Here is a 17,466-nt window from a genome sequence, read left to right as displayed (position 1 = left end):
GTTCAACACCATTTGTGACAGGATGTCTCAGGACTACAGAGCTTAGACCTGAACTGTTGGTTATGGAATTGCTTAGCTTTGTTTATTGCATGATGCTTTTACTGTTTGGCATGCATGTAGCTTCACCAGATTGACATCTCATTTTAGATTGCCTGGTGTTGCTCCTGTCATGCCATCCTACACTCTCCATTAAAGGAGGGTTGACTCTCAAATGCCCTCCGTTAGAAGGCAATTAGGGATGGGCAATAAATATTAGTCTTGCCAGCAATGCCCACATCCCATGAGAGAAAGAAAAGACTCCATCAACACTTACAAATTGCTTACTCCAGCTATTTTACATGAGTATCTTTTATCACCAAATCAAGTTGCATTTTTGCATCAGTCCTCACTACATAGCGAATCAAGAAAACATTGTAACCAATCTGTTCCACTCAGCACTGTTCAGCATAGTTATTTCATCACTGGACTAAAACTTCTTACACCCATATTCATCATTATCTTCAGTGCAGATGGAGGCCATTCGGCCCATCAAGTAAGCACCAATGACAATCCCACCCAGGTTGTATCCCCGCAACATATTTACCATGCTAATCCCCCTGACAGAAAGGGGCAATTTCACATGGCTAATCAACCTAACCCGCACTACTCTGGAAGGTGAGAGGAAACAGCAGCACCCAGAGGAAACCCACACAGACAAAGGGAGAACGTGCAAACTCCATGCAGTCACCCAAGGTGACCGAACCAAACCCGGGTCCCTGATGTTGTGAAGTAAGCACTGTGCCACACCATTTTCTTCACCGTGTACCATTTCAACAGCCATCCCCTCACATTAGGCATTTCAGCAAATAATGATACTTCAAATCATTCCTAAAGTATCTATGAAATATTCCTCAGGCATTCATCCAGGGATTCATTCATCCATTATTGTTTTTCCAGCTCTGTCATTTGCTATAAAAGCCAGATTTATTCACGGTGCTTTCATCTTCATTCTATCAGTTTTTAATCCTGCTGTTATATCAGCACCTGCATCCAGTATCTGAACTGTTGCCGTGTTGTTGCTAAGTGTTAGCAAGGTTTTACAAGCCTAACCATGATGAAACTATTTCCACTTGTCAGACTCAAGATAGTCTGAGTAGTTTAATTCCAAATCTTTATGAATAACTATTTGCAAAGACCTCAGGGTAAGTACATGGTATTTAGGACAGTCTGTTCTGCACTCAGCTCTTTGAGCCCCTCGGTCCTCTGACTACTGATGTCACACGTTCATCGTTATCATCATGGCCTCATTAACTTACTCACTGACCCATTTCTTTACAAAATTTAATTGAAAATTCATTGTGTCTGCTATTCTGTGTGTCACAGCAAGATGTCTGTTTTCCCAGGAATCTTTTGAAGATAGTAGGCACTTGATTCAACAGAGTCTGCTTCTCCAAGAATCAAACATCAATTTGAATCGGTATCCTTTATCTCAGTAATTTAAATGCGAGAACAGGTCCAGAGATCCGCAAGTAGAACTTTGTTAACCTTTTGTACAACCTGTTAAAGTCCGTAACACATTCTTCCATGGAATGACCATCTAGTTTCTGGGACCTATCAATTTTTGACTGCACCAGAGTGGCATTTAACAAATTGTCTTTCTTGTAGATTTTATTCAGCTACAATAATGCGGTCATATTGTGTTTTCTCTTTTGGTAGTTGTAACCCATGTCCACGTCTCCATTTCATTCTTTACTGGTTATATGGTTCAGACTCAGAATACTGGAGAGCAACGATTCCTCAATTTGCAATTGCTTTTCCAGCATCTTCCACAATGACCATTACCATTTTAGGTTTATATATACTTCTGGATTTTCCAACCTTCACCTTTAGGCAAACAGTATCTGTGGTCAGGTCTTATTCCAGAAACGCTGGTAGTTAAGGATAGAGTTAAAGCTAATTTTTTGTTTTACAAACTTCTGTGTAAATTACAAACACAACCAATGAAGTTTCAATCCTGTTGCATTTATAGAACACAAATGAATCCCTGGTTAATGGCTACAACCAGCATACAATTAAACACAAATAATAAACAGTTAAACAGGCCTCAGTTATACACTGCCAATATCAATGAATTAGATGATGAAACAGATTGTCATGTACCAAGTTTGTTGTTGACAACGTTAGATTGGAAAAGCAAACAGTGAGGAAAACACACGGAAGCTGTAAAATGATATATGCAGATTAAGTGATTGAGCAAAAAGTTGGACGATGCAACGCAATGTCTCAAGGTATCCACTCAGTGGGAAAAAGCAGTGATCAGAATTCTCCGGTCTCACACACCCACAAATGTTGCCAGTTAGAACGGAGGATTTGGCACTCAACCAAATCTCCATTCACAGCAACGGCAGCGGAGAATCCCAGCTGCAGGCAAGGTCAGAGTGTTCCAGCCAGGATTTTGTTAAAATGGTGAGAGATTGAAAAATCTTAACATTAAGAGGGACCTGGATATCCTTGCATATTAATCACAGAAGGCTAGCATGCAATTAGGAAAACAAATGGTAAATTATATTTTAATTCCTTGTAATAAAGGCTAATATAAGTCTTACTACAATTATATAAGACTATGGCGAAACCAAACTTGCTTACTGCTGTGTATAGTTTTTGATTTGGTTTGATTTATTATTCTCATATGTATTAACAGTAAAAAGTATTGTTTCTTGCACGTCATACAGACAAAACATACCATTCAAAGAGAAACAAACAAGGGAGTGCAGAATGTAGTGTTAATGTCATAGCTAGAGTGTAGAGAAAGATCAACTTAATGCAAGGTAAGTTCATTCAAAAGTCTGACAGCAACAGGGAAGAAGCTGTTCTTAAGTCGGCTGGTACGTGAGTTCTGGTCTCCTTGGTTAAGTAAAGATATGTCTGTTACTCCAATTAAAAATTTTATTCATTTCAATGAGATCACCACTTGTTCTTCTAAATTCCAGAAAAAATAAACCTATTCCACTCAATCTCTCCTCATAGGACACAGGAACAAAAGTAGACTGTTTAGCCCCTCTTAGCCTGATTCATTATTCAAACAGATCTTGGCAGATCTACAATCTAACTTTATAAACCTGAGATGAACCTGCACCTGATCCATCTCAGACACTTCCCTTCCCTACCTTGACCTTTCTCTCTCCATTTCCAGCAATAGACTATCTACCAATATCTCATACAAGCCTCCTGACTCCCACAGCTATCAGGACTTTAGTTCTTTGCACCATTCATCCCGTAAGAACCCCATCCCTTTCTCTCAGCTCCTTTGTCTCTGTCACATTTGTTCTGATGATGCCACTTTCCAAAGCGATGCTTCCAACTGGACTGCCGTTAATACCTCTTAGCCCCTCCCCTTGTTTTTGTGGCTATGACTCATCCCTCATTCCCTCACCTCACAGTATAAACATCTTCCACTTTCTCTAGCTGTTTTCTCTCCTTACAAATGCTGCCAAACCTGCTGAGATTTTCCAGCATTTTCTCTTTTGGTTTTATATACCTGTTTTTGCCCCACATCCATTTAAACCTTTAGTTAACAAAAAAAATCCATCACTCAAATTTTAAAAGTAACAATTTATCAAACATCATCTCCAAACTTCTCCAACCTTCATGTATAGAGAGGTATTTCCTAATTTCACTCCTCAAAAGTCTAAAAATTAGAGCCAAACTTGTCCTCAACACCCTAACCAACAGAAAGATAGCATATGTATATATAGAGAGAGAGACTGACTATCTGTTCCCCTTAATATCTCGATCTATGATCAAATCACCCCTTCACCTTCCAAATTCCAAGAAATATAACTTTGGTTTGTATAATCATTTCCAGTAACTTAGCACTTGGATTTTTCCTGTTCTATCCTTTTTAGATCCAAAGTAAATGATGTTATATTTGTCCACATTGAAATCCATTTGCCAAAATTTTGCCCATTCACTTTATCTATTATACATTTCCACCTATCTTTGTGTCATCAAAAAATTTGGATAAATGGCTTTCTACTCCATTGTCTAAGTCCTTAATAAATTCTGTGAATGGCTGAAGTCACAACACACATTCTTCAGCAACACCTGCCAATTCTGATATGTCCACTAAAATGCCAAATCCCAATGACCAGATGGTTTCTATCCCAGGATCTTAAAGCAAACAAGAAGATTGCAGGTGCTCGACTGATAATCTTCCAAAGTTTTCATGATGCATGAATACGAATGCATGACACTTTGCTATTTAAGAAAAGGCGATACAGGAAAACCAGGGAAGTATAGATCATTTAGCTTAATATGTGTTGTTCAGAAACTTGGAGTTTCAAATGCAAAGAATCTTCAATGTGTTCAGTCACCTTATTAGTTGATCAGAGGAAAACAACATGGGTTTATTACAGGTTGGTTGTGCACAGCTAACTTTTTGATTCGATCTATCATTGTCAAATGTATTGATACCCAGTGAAAGGTATTGTTTTTTGTGTGCTATATGGACAAAGCATACCATTCATGGAGTACATTGGAGAGAAAGAAAGAAGAGTGCAAAATGTAGTGCTACAGTCATAACTAGGAAAGATCAGCTTAATATAAAGATGGTCCATTCAAAAGTCTGATGGCAGCAGGGGAGAAGCTGTTCTTGAGTCAATTGGTACGTGATCTGAGACTTCTGTATCTTTTTCCCAATGGAAGAAGGTGGAAGAGAGTAAATTTTACTGAATCTTTTGAAGAGATGAGTAGCGTACAAGGGAATGTCAATGAATGTTCTTTCCATCCACTTTTAATAGGTACTTGTTAAAGTCGCTGATTGGAAAATAAAGCTGAAGGTTACAGGTGTGAAGGCAATTTTTTTCCCGGTTAGGAATTGTTACTGTCCCGTGTATTCCATGCACAGTAACATTTCTCAACTCTTTGGCACTGAAAAGTCCACGTAAACTACATCAACAGAATTACCTTCATTAACCCTTGCAAGTTAGTTAAATGTGATTTCCCCTTTAGAAATCCATGCTGGCTCTTCCTAATCAACCCACACTTTTCCACGTGACTACAAATTCTACCCCAAATAATTGTTTCTAGAAGCCTGTCCACCACTGACATTAAATTGATGTTATAATCTTGCAAATTTGTGCCTGCAAATCATTCAGTTTTTCCCCAGGAATCTTATGTTGCACTCTCTTAAAGTAAGACTGTTGGTCACTAAGGAAATTAAAAAAGGGTGTGTGAATCTGGAGTTGTGATAGGATATCAGTCATAATTTCTTGAACTGTGTAGTGGACTTAAAGGACCATATGACCCATTCCTACTGTTTTTCTAATGTTCTTACTGTCCTGAATAATTCAGTAAAAAGTCTGACAACACCAGGTTTTAGTCCAACCGATTTATTTGATAATAGACTCACAAGCTTTCGGGGTTAGTCCCTTCGTCAGGTGAATGGAGAGTTCTGGCCTCAGACAGAGCATATAAAGCACAGACAGTTTAGAGATTACTGATTAGAATGCGAATCCTTACACCTAACCTGCTGTTCAAGACCTGAAGTGGCTGACAATGTGAGTGGAAGGAGCACTGATCACAGGTTAAAGAGATGTGTATTGTCTCCGGACAGTACAGTAAGTGAGGTTTTGCAAACCCCGGCAAGTCATGGGGGTTACAGATAGTGCAACATGAACCCAAGATCCCTGTTGAGACCGTCCTCATGTGTGCGGAACTTGGCTATCAGTCTCTGTTCAGCGACTCTGCGCTGTCGTGTGTCGTGAAGGCCGCCTTGGAGAACGCTTACCCGAAGGTCAGAGGCTGAATGCCCGTGACCACTGAAGTGTTCGCCAACAGGAAGGGAACAGTCTTGCCTGGTGATTGTCGAGCGATGTTCATTCATCCGTTGTCGTAGCGTCTGCATGGTCTCCCCAATGTACCATGCTTCAGGACATCCTTTCTTGCAACGTATCAGGTAGACAATGTTGGCCGAGTTGCATGAGTATTTACCATGTACCTGGTGGATGGTATTCTCACGTGTGATGATGGTATCCATGTCGATGATCCGGCATGTCTTGCAGAGGTTGCTGTGGCAGGGTTGTGTGGTATTATGGTCACTGTTCTCCTGAAGGCTGGGTAGTTTGCTGCGAACAATGGTTTGTTTGAGGTTGTGTGGTTGTCTGAAGGCAAGAAGTGGGGGTGTGGGGATAGCCCTGGCGAGATGTTCGTCTTCATCAATGATATGTTGAAGACTCCGGAGAAGATGTCGTAGCTTCTCCACTCCGGGGAAGTACTGGACGACGAAGGGTACTCTGTCCACTGTGTCCCGTGTTTGCCTTCTGAGGAGATCGGTGCGGTTTTTCGCTGCGGCGCATCTGAACTGCCGATCTATGAGTCGAGCACCATATCCTGTTCTTATGAGGGCATCTTTCAGGGTCTGGAGGTGTCTGTCACGATCCTCCTCATCTGAGCAAATCCTGTGTATACGGATGGCTTGTCCATAGGGAATGGCTTCTTTAACATGTTTAGGGTGGAAACTGGAGAAGTGGAGCATTGTGAGATTGTCTGTGGGCTTGCGGTACAGTGAGGTGCTGAGGTGACCATCCTTAATGGAGATGCGTGTGTCCAAGAATGCAACTGATTCTGGGGAATAGTCCATGGTGAGTCTGATGGTGGGGTGGAATTTGTTGATATCATCATATAGTTGTTTCAGTGATTGTTCACCATGAGGCCAAAGGAAGAAAACGTCATCGATATATCTTGTGTATAGCATTGGTTGAAGATTCTGTGCAGTGAAGAAGTCTTGTTCGAACCTATGCATGAAGATGTTGGCATATTGAGGTGCAAATTTGGTCCCCATGGCTGTTCCATGTGTCTGGATGAAAAACTGGTTGTTGAAGGTGAAGACATTGTGGTCCAGGATAAAGCGGATGAGTTGTAAAATTGCATCTGGAAACTGGCAGTTGTCAGCATTGAGTACTGAGGCAGTCGCAGCAATGCCATCGTTGTGGGGGATGTTGGTGTAGAGCGCCGAGACATCCATTGTGACGAGGAGTGTCCCTGGTTCAACTGCTCCGTGTGTGCTGAGTTTCAGTAGGAAGTCCGTAGTGTCACGACAAAAGCTGGGGGTTCTTTGTACAATGGGTTTCAGGATGCCCTCGACGTAGCCGGAGAGGTTCTCACACAGAGTCCCATTGCCCGATACGATGGGACGGCCAGGTGTGTTTGCCTTGTGTATCTTTGGGAGGCAGTAGAGATCTCCAATGCGGGGAGTACGTGGAATGAGAGCACGGAGGGTGCTCTGAAGGTCCGGATCAAAGGTCTTGATCAGATTGTTGAGTTGACGAGTGTGTTCTTTGGTCGGATCTGTGGGTGATTGTCTGTGTGTTCCTCATTGTTTAGTTGTCGGTACACTTCTTTACAGTAATCCGTTCTGTTCAGTATGACGATGGCCCCTCCTTTGTCTGCTGGTTTGATGACAATGTTGCGGTTTGTCTTGAGAGCGTGGATGGCGTTGCGTTATGCTTGGGTGATGTTCGGGGCTGTCTTGTGAGTGCGGTTGATGAATCTGGTGTTAACGCACCTCCTGATGGTTTGGGCATACAAGTCCAGTCGAGGGCAGCGGCCTTCCAGGGGAGTCCAATTGGATTCCTTCCTCTTAGGTTGTTGCACTGCGGATCTCTCTGTCGGTTGTTCTGGTTCATCAGCTGTCTCGTTGTGTTCGCTGCAGGCCTCTTGGGATTTGTGGAAAAACTCCCGCAGCCTCATTCGCCTGATGAATTCCTCTGTGTCCGCTGCAAGACTGATGGGATCCATTTTGGTGGTGGGGCAGAAATTGAGCCCTCGGCTGAGAACTTCAATTTCATCTGGTTGAAGTGTGTAGTCATGTCGCACTATCTGTAACCCCCGTGACTTGCCTGGGTTTGCAAAACCTCACTTACTGTACTGTCTGGAGACAATACACATCTCTTTAACCTGTGATCAGTGCTCCTTCCACTCACACTGTCAGCCACTTCAGGTCTTGAACAGCAGGTTAGGTGTAAGGATTCGCATTCTAATCAATAATCTCTAAACTGTCTGTGCTTTATATGCTCTGTCTGAGGCCAGAACTCTCCATTCACCTGACGAAGGGACTAACCCCGAAAGCTTGTGAGTCTATTATCAAATAAATCGGTTGGACTAAAACCTGGTGTTGTCAGACTTTTTATTGTGTTTACGCCAGTCCAACGCCGGCATACCCACATCCTGAATAATTCAGCCTAAGATCAGGTTTGTACCAGCCTAACTGTCTCATTTGCTTTCTCCCCAATACGGAAGATAAGGAAGATCTTTGATGGTATTACTACAGCTACATGCAGAACCTGGTGTGACAAGAAGTTAAACAAATTATGCAAAGTTTTGCATTTGGGGGAGTTATGGACAGTCATTAGCCATCTAACAAAATTATCCTTGTCCAGTGTAATTAAACCTACCATCCCCAGATTAAACATTAACTCTTGAGAAATCTGAAATACTTTGGAGATTTCAGCATGGGCCCAAATAGCTTGCAGATGCAGCTCCACCATGTACAATTCTTCATTCAGTGATGGAGCTAGAAGCTTCAAGAATGCCTGGAAAAAATAACTCCCGCTGATGGTTAAGGGAGCAGGAACAGCAAAGTGTGTGGAGTTAGACCTAAAGTTCCACACTTTCATTCAAATGCACAGAAAAAAATAAAATCCACACATAATGCACACTGAAACCACAGATACATCACAAATAATTTCTAGAGGGTGTCATCCTCTTGTTCATACTCCAGCCACCCTGGTCAGCATTTTGGGAGGTTACTTAGATGATCACACTTACAATCCCAGAGAACCCCAGAGATCCATGCTCGTTGGATCTATACCTTGGAAGTTACTCAGTGCAAGATTATGTTTTCTGCCTCAGTCAATATTGTTCACAGAAAACTTTCCTCAGCTACTGGTCCCTCTCTCCGTTAAATTTGTTGTCATAATCCATCTCCTTAAAATGCCACGGTCCATCCCTGCAAACTATCACTCCATATCCAACATTCCTTTCTCTCCCAGAGCACTTGAACTTGTTGCTGCCTTCCAAATGCATGCCTATTTTTCCTGGAACTCTATGCCTGAATCTCTCCACTCAGGTTTCCGCCTCTCCAAGGTACCAAAATGACACTTTTCAAATTTACAAATGACCACCCAATTTAACTGTGACAAAGGTAAGCAATCCTTCCTCAACCTTTTCAATTTGTCTATAGCAGAAGTCTCTCCCTGTCATGAAGCTGAGTTGGACAGCACTCATCTGGACTGGTGTTTAAATATGATGCTGGGGCTTTTGAACCTGTCAGCTGAGGGTGGGTGGGTGATTTAGCTGCCAGCCCACCAGGGGTCTTGGAGGAGAACTCACTTGTGCATAATTAATGGAGTTAGAATCATAGAAACCCTACAATGCAGAAAGAGGCCATTTGACCCATTGAGTCTGCACTGACCACAATCCCACCCAGGCCCTACCCCCGTATCCCTATATATTTACCTGCTAATCCTTCTAACCAACGCCTCTCAGGTCATTAAGAGACAACATTTTAGCATGGCCAATCAACCTAACCAGCACATCTGTGGACTGTGGGAGGAAACCGGAGCACCCAGAGGAAACCCACGCCCACATGAGGAAAATGTGCGAACTCCACACAGACAGTGACCCAAGCCAGGAATCAAATTGAGGTCCCTGGAGCTGTGAAGCAGCAGTGCTAAATACTGTGCTACCGTGCCACCCAATAAGGAGGCAGAGCAAATGCACTATTGACGAGGAAGGGAGTTGAACCCACGCACGCAGAGCTCAATGGATCCGCAGCCTTAACCACTCGGCCACCTCATCGAGTTCCATAAACTTGGTCTGGCGCACTGGGCTCCCACTATTCTGGTTGGTGGGACAGGTGCTGCTGGAGCCACCTGTCACCACATTTGGTCTCAAAATGGGGGAATTCTGCCCATTGTGTTTGGTGCCACTCCAAACTCCATTCTCCAGCTGCCAGCACGTTCCTTCTCCCTGACAGTAGTTAGAGGCTGAAACAGATTGTGTGCAACCTCTGTTGATGCAGAGATGAGCTTCCAATCTTACATGTTCTTAGTGATTGGATGAATGTATTTCCACCTCTGTAACATCACCCCTGCCTTTGTTCACCTCCTTCGGAATTCCTCATTCACACCTTTGTTGCCTCCAGAAATGACTATTTCAATGTACTCCTCATTAGCCTTCCTCATTCTAGCTTCTGTAAACTTGAGGTCATAAGTGCTCTGTTACACTCTTTTTTACTTGCTGTTGTCCGCCTATCACCCCTGTGCTTGCTTACTTGCACTAGCCCCAGTCAAACAACATCTCAATTTTAAAATTCTCAATATTGTTTTCCAATTTCTCCATGACCTCACCGCTGCTATCTTTGTGATCTCTTTCAGGCCCATGAATCCCTGTGATATCTGCGCTCACTTATTTCTGGTCTCTTGAGGATTCTGGTTTTAATTACTCCACCATTGGTGGCCATGTCTTCAGTGCCTATGTTACAGCTCTGGAAATCCCTCCAGTAAACCTTCTGCCTCTCTTGCTCTCTTCCTTTAAGCTTTTTTTAAAACTACCTCTTGGACCAAGCTTTTGGCCACCTGCTTAACATCTCATTATGTGGCTTGGTGTTTAATTTTGCTTTATGATGCTCCTGTGATGCACTCTTATTATGTATTTTATTAAAGATTCTATATAAGTACAACTGGTTGTTACGTGCAGCTCTACAAACAACAAACCTGGCTGGAAGATGCCAGTTGTTTGATTGTCAGAATAAGAGACTTTTGGTTTCCGTCTGGTACTAGGTAATTACCATATATTCTGGGAACAATCCTTGGAGATCCAGTGAAAAGAACTACCTCTTCAGCACAGCAAACTGCCCATTGACCAGAGGGCTACAACTCTAAGCAATGGATTCACCAATATGTAGAACTGGATTGCTCTACAGGGAGCCAGCATGAACTGATGGGCCAATTGGCTTCTATATTCCACAAAAGCACAGACCAAAGAAGTTTCTCTGCTCCCTGACTTTCATTTCTCCCAATACAGGCAGACTGCAATAATAACATTTTTCCTCAAATCACTGCTTAATCGACACGCAGTACCACCATAAACTATGTAAGGAATGTACACAGAAAACGTGTTCAATCCCACATCTAAATGTGCACAGGTTTCAAAGATTTGGCTGCATGCATTCTTCATTACATAAAGATTTTATTGAAGGAATGTGTAAATATGCACTTACAAAAATCTCAAACTTTGAATGTATTCGTTGGAATCCAATTTTTAATAAAAGGAATATTTAGAACTCAGTTCTGAATTAGTAAGATAAGAAGCATAGCTCCAGACTAGGGAAATCCTAATTCAGGATGAGGAGGAAACATTCTCTCAAAAGAGTTCAGGTCACCTGAATGGATTTCCAGTTATGATGGTGAGTACAGAAGCTCTGAAATTGAAAAGTACGTCAAGAAGTCACTCAAATGTGGGCAACATTTTTCTTCTCTGGAGGGGCCAAATAGCCTTCCTATTCCATTATCTATCCAAAGACTTTGAACATTGAAGGAGCCAGTCTGATTTGAAGTTCTGTTCATTAGGTAGCACGCAAACCTTGGAAACAGATCACATGCACTATTTTGAGATGAAGTGAAAGGTTTTCCGGCTGCACTCACCCCAAAACTGGAAAATCCCACCCGATGTCAACAGATCTTTGAATGGGAAAACTCTCCCCTGAAGAGTTTGTTTATTAGTGTCACAAGTAGGCTTACATTAAAACAGCAACAAAATTGCTATGAAAATCCCCTAGTCACCACACTCCAGCACCTGTTAGTGCACTGAGGAAGAATTTAGCCTGGCTAATGTATCTTTTTGGACTGCGGGAGAAAACTGGAGTACTTGGAGGAAACCCATGCAGAAAAAGGGAGAGCATGCAGACTCCGCACAGACCCAAGCCAGGAATCGAACCCGGGTCCATGGTGCTGTGAGGCAGCAGCACTAACCATTGTGCAAGAGTTATCCTGATTTAACCAACATAACCATACAAAAAAAGGCTTTTTCTGCATTCATCATTTTTTTCCATAGGTGGGCTTTCTACATTTGCCAACATAACCGGGACTGCACTTCAAAAGTAATTTGTCGCCTAGAAAGCAGTTTAAGGCATTCTGAGGAAGTTATGAAGTATTTAGAAATCCCAGCTCTCTATATTTTTTCCTTTTGCTTGGTTTAAACATGGATTTCATCCTTCCTTCATCAGAACAGTCAGTATCTGACTCAAGCATGCTCTGTCATTCATTTTGATCATTGAATTCAATATCCTGATCCCTTCTCTCTGCCCCCCCCCATCCCTTGATCCCTTTAGACCCAAGAGCTATATCTAATTTCCTCTTAAAATCAAGACAACGTTTTAGCCTCAACTATATTCTACGGTAGTGAATGCCACACATTCATCACCCTCTGGGTGAAGAAATTCCTCATCTCAGTTTTAAAAGATTTAGCCCTTATCCTCAAACAATGAACCCTAATTCTGGACTCCCCCACCTTTGGGAACATTCCTTCTGAATCTACCCTAACCTTTCGAATTTTATAAGTTTCGATGCACTAAGCAGCATAAGATTGCGTCTGAAAGCTTGCTGAAAAAAACAGGCACGATTCTCTCCCACTTTCATGCTCAGTCAGCATTTAGAATTTCTTTTTAGTAAGATTTCCCCCATAGAATTACCGTCAACTGCAATATCACCTCTAAGTCACACACCATCCCAAAGTGAAATATAGTAACAATGGTGTCATCCTTGCTGGGTCAGGGTCCTTACAACCCAATACCATTTGGGGAGTACCTTCGCCACAAAGAAAGTGGTCTTGTGGTGGAGGGGGTAGTGTCACTACATCTGAGCCGAGAACTCTGGGTTCCAGTTTCATCCCCGGTCTTGATGGCCAAGGAAGGTGCATTCATAACACAACAGGCCAAACAGATTGAATAGCCCATGTAAAATCCCTGTCAACAGCAAAGGGTGCCTGATGCTTGATGTGGAATGCCCCTCAAGCTATAAGTCTCTGCAGCAGGCTAGCAACCTGCTCCAGGAAATAGCAGCTCAAGCAGGTGAAAGTCTGCCTCGTGCTCCACTAGGACGCAGGAAGAAAAACAAATACCACAAGGAGTGCAGAACTCTGGAAGAGTAACCAACAATCACTATCCAAATAAAAGTGAGGACTGGCAGCATCATCCTCACCCAAGAACAAGTTTTCTTTTAAAATAACTCAGTTAAGCCCTCTTCATTATGTTCCTACAGAAAGGAGCCAGTGACACACACGCACAATTAATGTTCCTATTTGTACATTTCATATTATGGCTTCAATTATTTTCAATTCTGTACAAATATTAAATTGTAGATACAAGCCTCACATAGATACTATTAGACATATGTACCCAACAGGTCCAGCAAAGAACCAGAAACAGTTTTGCGCAACATCAGTATGTCTTTGTGATGTTGGCCAAGACAAAAATATTGGACCAAGGGGAACTTGATCACGGCTTAAATTCAACAACAATCCAAAGACTGTGCAGAACTTACTCAAATTATAACAGAATAAAAAACAAATCAAAGAACTTCAACCACACGTGGAAAGCCTAACTACACCAGCGTGTTCGCCTTCAATGACAAAGTTACAATGACATCAAAAGCTGGCCAAAACCTGAGAAGTGGCCAAAGCAATCCCTCCAAAAATCAAACTGAAAATGCGGAACAATGAGGCCAGCTGTACCTTTCACTATTCGAGTCTCTCTGCCCCTTTCCGCCGGCCAGCCACCAGCACACGTTGTAATCTGAAAACGTGCCGCCACTTCAGGGCGCAAACTTATATAGACCTGTGGGTTTTCTTGGCAGTTCCTGTTTTTGGCTTCAGATCACGGAACTCGAGAAGATTGAGGGGGTTTGAACCAATCGAGCACGCGCGCATCAAATTATCCTTCTATCTGTAGACGGCGTAAATAAAACAACACAGAGAACCATTTCAACCCATCTGTCTCATTTACACGCCCATACCAAGTATTGCGACATGCCAGAGAATGCACACTCGAGTCATGAAGAAAGAGGCTTGCATCAGTCTGTACCGGTGCTTTAAAGGCAATCTGTGGTGTTAGTTTATATCTGAAGAAACAATAACACATTACATGCACGCCATCTGTTTCTGTTTAGAGATCGGGGGGAGGGGTGGAAAGGGAAATAAAAAGCAGTGAGCAAGTTGAAGAGAAGCAGAGGGATGGATGCAGCAGGCGGTGGCGGAAGCAGACACAGGCCTGCCTCTGAGACAATGCGGGCTGACATCACGTTCCAATTTAGATCGTGGAGACATTGTCAGTAATAACACGGCGTTCCAGTCCGGCTGCAGATTCTTCCCCCATCCTCAACACTCACCTCCTCACCAAAGCCATGCTATACCCAAAGTGGCAGCAAAGCCCAACTGCGGGCTGGACGCGGCGAAAGAGCCAAATCTAAAAATAAACTCCAATCCCGGGCACCACGGCTTCTCTCTCTCTCTCTCTTTCACTCGGAACCAGCGTGCCGGAGGAACTGCGAGATGTCCTTTACATCATTGCATCTTTCCCCAAACCCTCATTCGTGTACACGTTCTCCCTCCATCGCTGAGCCAAGGATACGCGGGATCTATAATTCCAGTAAAGGTCAAAACAGAAGAGGCAGGCAGTAAATCCTTAAAGACACAAACAAAATCCACTGAGCTGCCTCGCTTGGATTTCGAAATAAGATACCTGCAGCATGACGGTTGGCCCTTGCACAACCAGATTGTGCTGGCAATATCCGAATGCTACATTATGGTCAATACACTAATAAATGTCTGCTTATGTAAACCGCAAATACGTCTTGCCGGTACGGTACGGGTAATTTGAATGAGGATTGCTATCTATTTACTTTTACTTCCCCACATACTTTGTGCAATTTTTTCTTTGTAGGAGAAAAGCTATTCTTTTGAACTCCAATTTTAATTTTGGTTCAAGATGTCAACGTAACTAGAAAAGACACAGTGAGTTAACTTTAAAAAAATGGAACCCCAACTGCCCCCATTAAGCCACGTTCACTGGGGACTGTAGGGAAACATGCTAGAAGAAGCATCAGGCATACCTAAACACCAGTGCTAGCCTGGTGAAGCTGCGACAGACGGCCACACACTTGCCAACAGCACCATGATATAGAGAGAACTTAGTGATCCCACAACCAATGGATCAGACCACATTCAGTTACAGTGGGCAATTAAACAACTAAAGTGAAAATGAGGATCCATGACATCCCCATCTTTAATGGTGAGACATCAGCGCAAACAAAAGAATAGTATAGCATAGGAAAAGGCTCTTCAGCCTACCAAGCCTGCACCAACACACGCGCCTTTCAATACTAAAGACCTTTACATGGTCCATATCTCTCTGTTCCCTACTTATTCATGTATCTGTCAAGATGCCCCTTAAATATTGCCATTTTATTTGCTCCAACAGCTTCTCTGGCAGCACATTCCAGGCACTTATGACATGTGTAAAACATTTGTCTCTCACATCTCCTTTAAACTTCCTTTCCCTTCACCTTACCTTAAGCCTAGTAATTGACTTTTCTACCCTGGGAAAAAGACTCTGACTATCCATTCTGTACATGTCTTTCAGAATTTTGTAAACTTCTATCAGATCACCCCTCAGCCTCCGACATTGAAGTAAAAACAAACCAAGTTTGTCCAATCTCCCCTCATAGCTAATACTCTCCAAACCAGGCAACATTCTGGTTAAAAGTTCTCTGTGCTCTCTCCAAAGCCTCCACATTCTCTGGCGGTATGGTGTTCAGAACTATACACAGTATTCCAAATGTTGCCTAACTAAAGTTGTATGCAGCTGCAACATGACTTGCCAATTTTTATACTCTATGCTCTGACCAATAAGGCAAGCATGTCATGTGCCTTCTTGACCACTTTATTATCCACTTGTGTTGCCACTTTCAGGGAACTGTGCATTGTACACTTAAATCCCTCGGTATATTAATGCTTCTCAGGTTCTGTTACTGTATGCTTCCCTCCTGCATTAGACCTTCCAAAATGCATCACCTTGCATTTCTCTGGATTATTCCATCTGCTATTTCTCTGCCCAAGTCTGATGACCAGTTTCAACAGTTGCAGGACAACCATGAAGTTTCTAACAGGCAAAGATAAGACTGTAGATGTGCTTTTCGATCTGTGCATAACGAGTTTCAGTGTCAGTGAGGGCTCTTGAAGCAATGACCGTTCTGGATGCAGACTGCCAAGTCTGTGCGAGGAGGCATCTGCCGATATAAGCACAGGTGCTCAAAATTCAAAGTATTGTAACACTGGTGGGGTTGCGAGTGCTTGTTTGGGCAGGATTTTACAGCCTTTCTCGTCCCAAAACCATAAAGTACCACCCGAGGTCAATGGTCCTCTCTATTGTCTGCCCCTCGCCCACTCTGATTCCCATGAGAGGTGGGGTGGTATAATTCCTTTGAGTCTGTTGAAGATCGTTGTGTGCTGCTTTTGCCGGCACCATTCGACGTCCTGGTGGAGAAGTTGACAAAGAGATCCAGTGACCTCACTATAACATGAGATAAACCTAGAAAGATAACTTCCATGAAAGCGCTGCAGGGGATCCTTGTCCATAGGAATGGCCACCTGTTGTATAACCACTGTCTTGTCTGTACTGAGCTTTACACAATTGATTGCAAGTAGATGATCCATGTAAGGAATCTGGCTGACCCTGAATCGGCATTTTGCAGCGTTAAACTTCAGCTGTAACTTCCTGATTTTGTCAAGGATGGGATGAAGACATGCATCATGTTCTTGCACAGTAAGACCCCAAAGCAGGATGTCATCAACAATGATTTCACAAGGTTGGTCTGCCAACAGTTGCTCCATGCACCTCTGGAAAACCTCACTGCCAGTGGAGATCCATAGGGCACACAAAGAAAACAATATCTGCCTGTCAGAGACATAAATGTGGTTAGTTTCAAGGATTCTTCAGATCTGCAGAACCCATATTTAACATTATGGATGCTGGACACCTTGTAATTTGGCATGTATGCTATCACCTATTCCATTGTCTTCATTGGGTGCTGAGGTCTAAGTAGTGCCTTATTTAAAGGAACTGGGTCAATGTATATCCTGACTACGCTGTTTTCCTTTACTGCAGCCAGCGCTGCTACAACTCAATCTGTGGCCTCAATATTAGGGGTTACGACAACTAGTATTATTTAGCTAGTGAAGCTCAGTAACTACTTTCTGCTTCATGGCTACAGGTACTCTGCTTGAATCAGAGACTGCTGGTGGCACCAAATCATTTAGTCTCATGTTGTATAGTGCTGGTAGCTTACCACTGATGACACAGTTGATGAGGACTTTGTCCTGCAGTTTAACATTTTTGTTGTATTGAGATCATAATCCTTTCTGAGTTGCAGA

At 42.8% G+C, this 17,466-nt stretch overlaps 1 protein-coding gene across 2 annotated transcripts in view; it reads right to left on the bottom strand.

Annotated features, from left to right (window-relative positions):
- The window catches only part of LOC145353516 (Y+L amino acid transporter 2-like), a 102,619-nt gene extending 87,855 nt beyond the window's left edge, over positions 1-14,764 (bottom strand). The window contains exon 1 of one of the 2 annotated variants that reach the window (XM_080204335.1): positions 14,424-14,764. The gene's annotated coding sequence lies outside the window, so the exon portion shown is untranslated. Of the gene's footprint in view, positions 1-13,770; positions 14,370-14,423 lie in introns of those variants that run through there. The other variant, XM_080204328.1, reaches the window with a different exon arrangement.
- Positions 14,765-17,466: the final 2,702 nt, after the last annotated feature.

The sequence above is a fragment of the Carcharhinus amblyrhynchos genome, chromosome 2 (genome assembly GCF_965287045.1).
Source record: "Carcharhinus amblyrhynchos chromosome 2, sCarAmb.v2.hapA, whole genome shotgun sequence".
Taxonomy (NCBI): Eukaryota; Metazoa; Chordata; class Chondrichthyes; order Carcharhiniformes; family Carcharhinidae; genus Carcharhinus; species Carcharhinus amblyrhynchos.
This window is presented reverse-complemented; position numbering and strand designations above follow the sequence as displayed.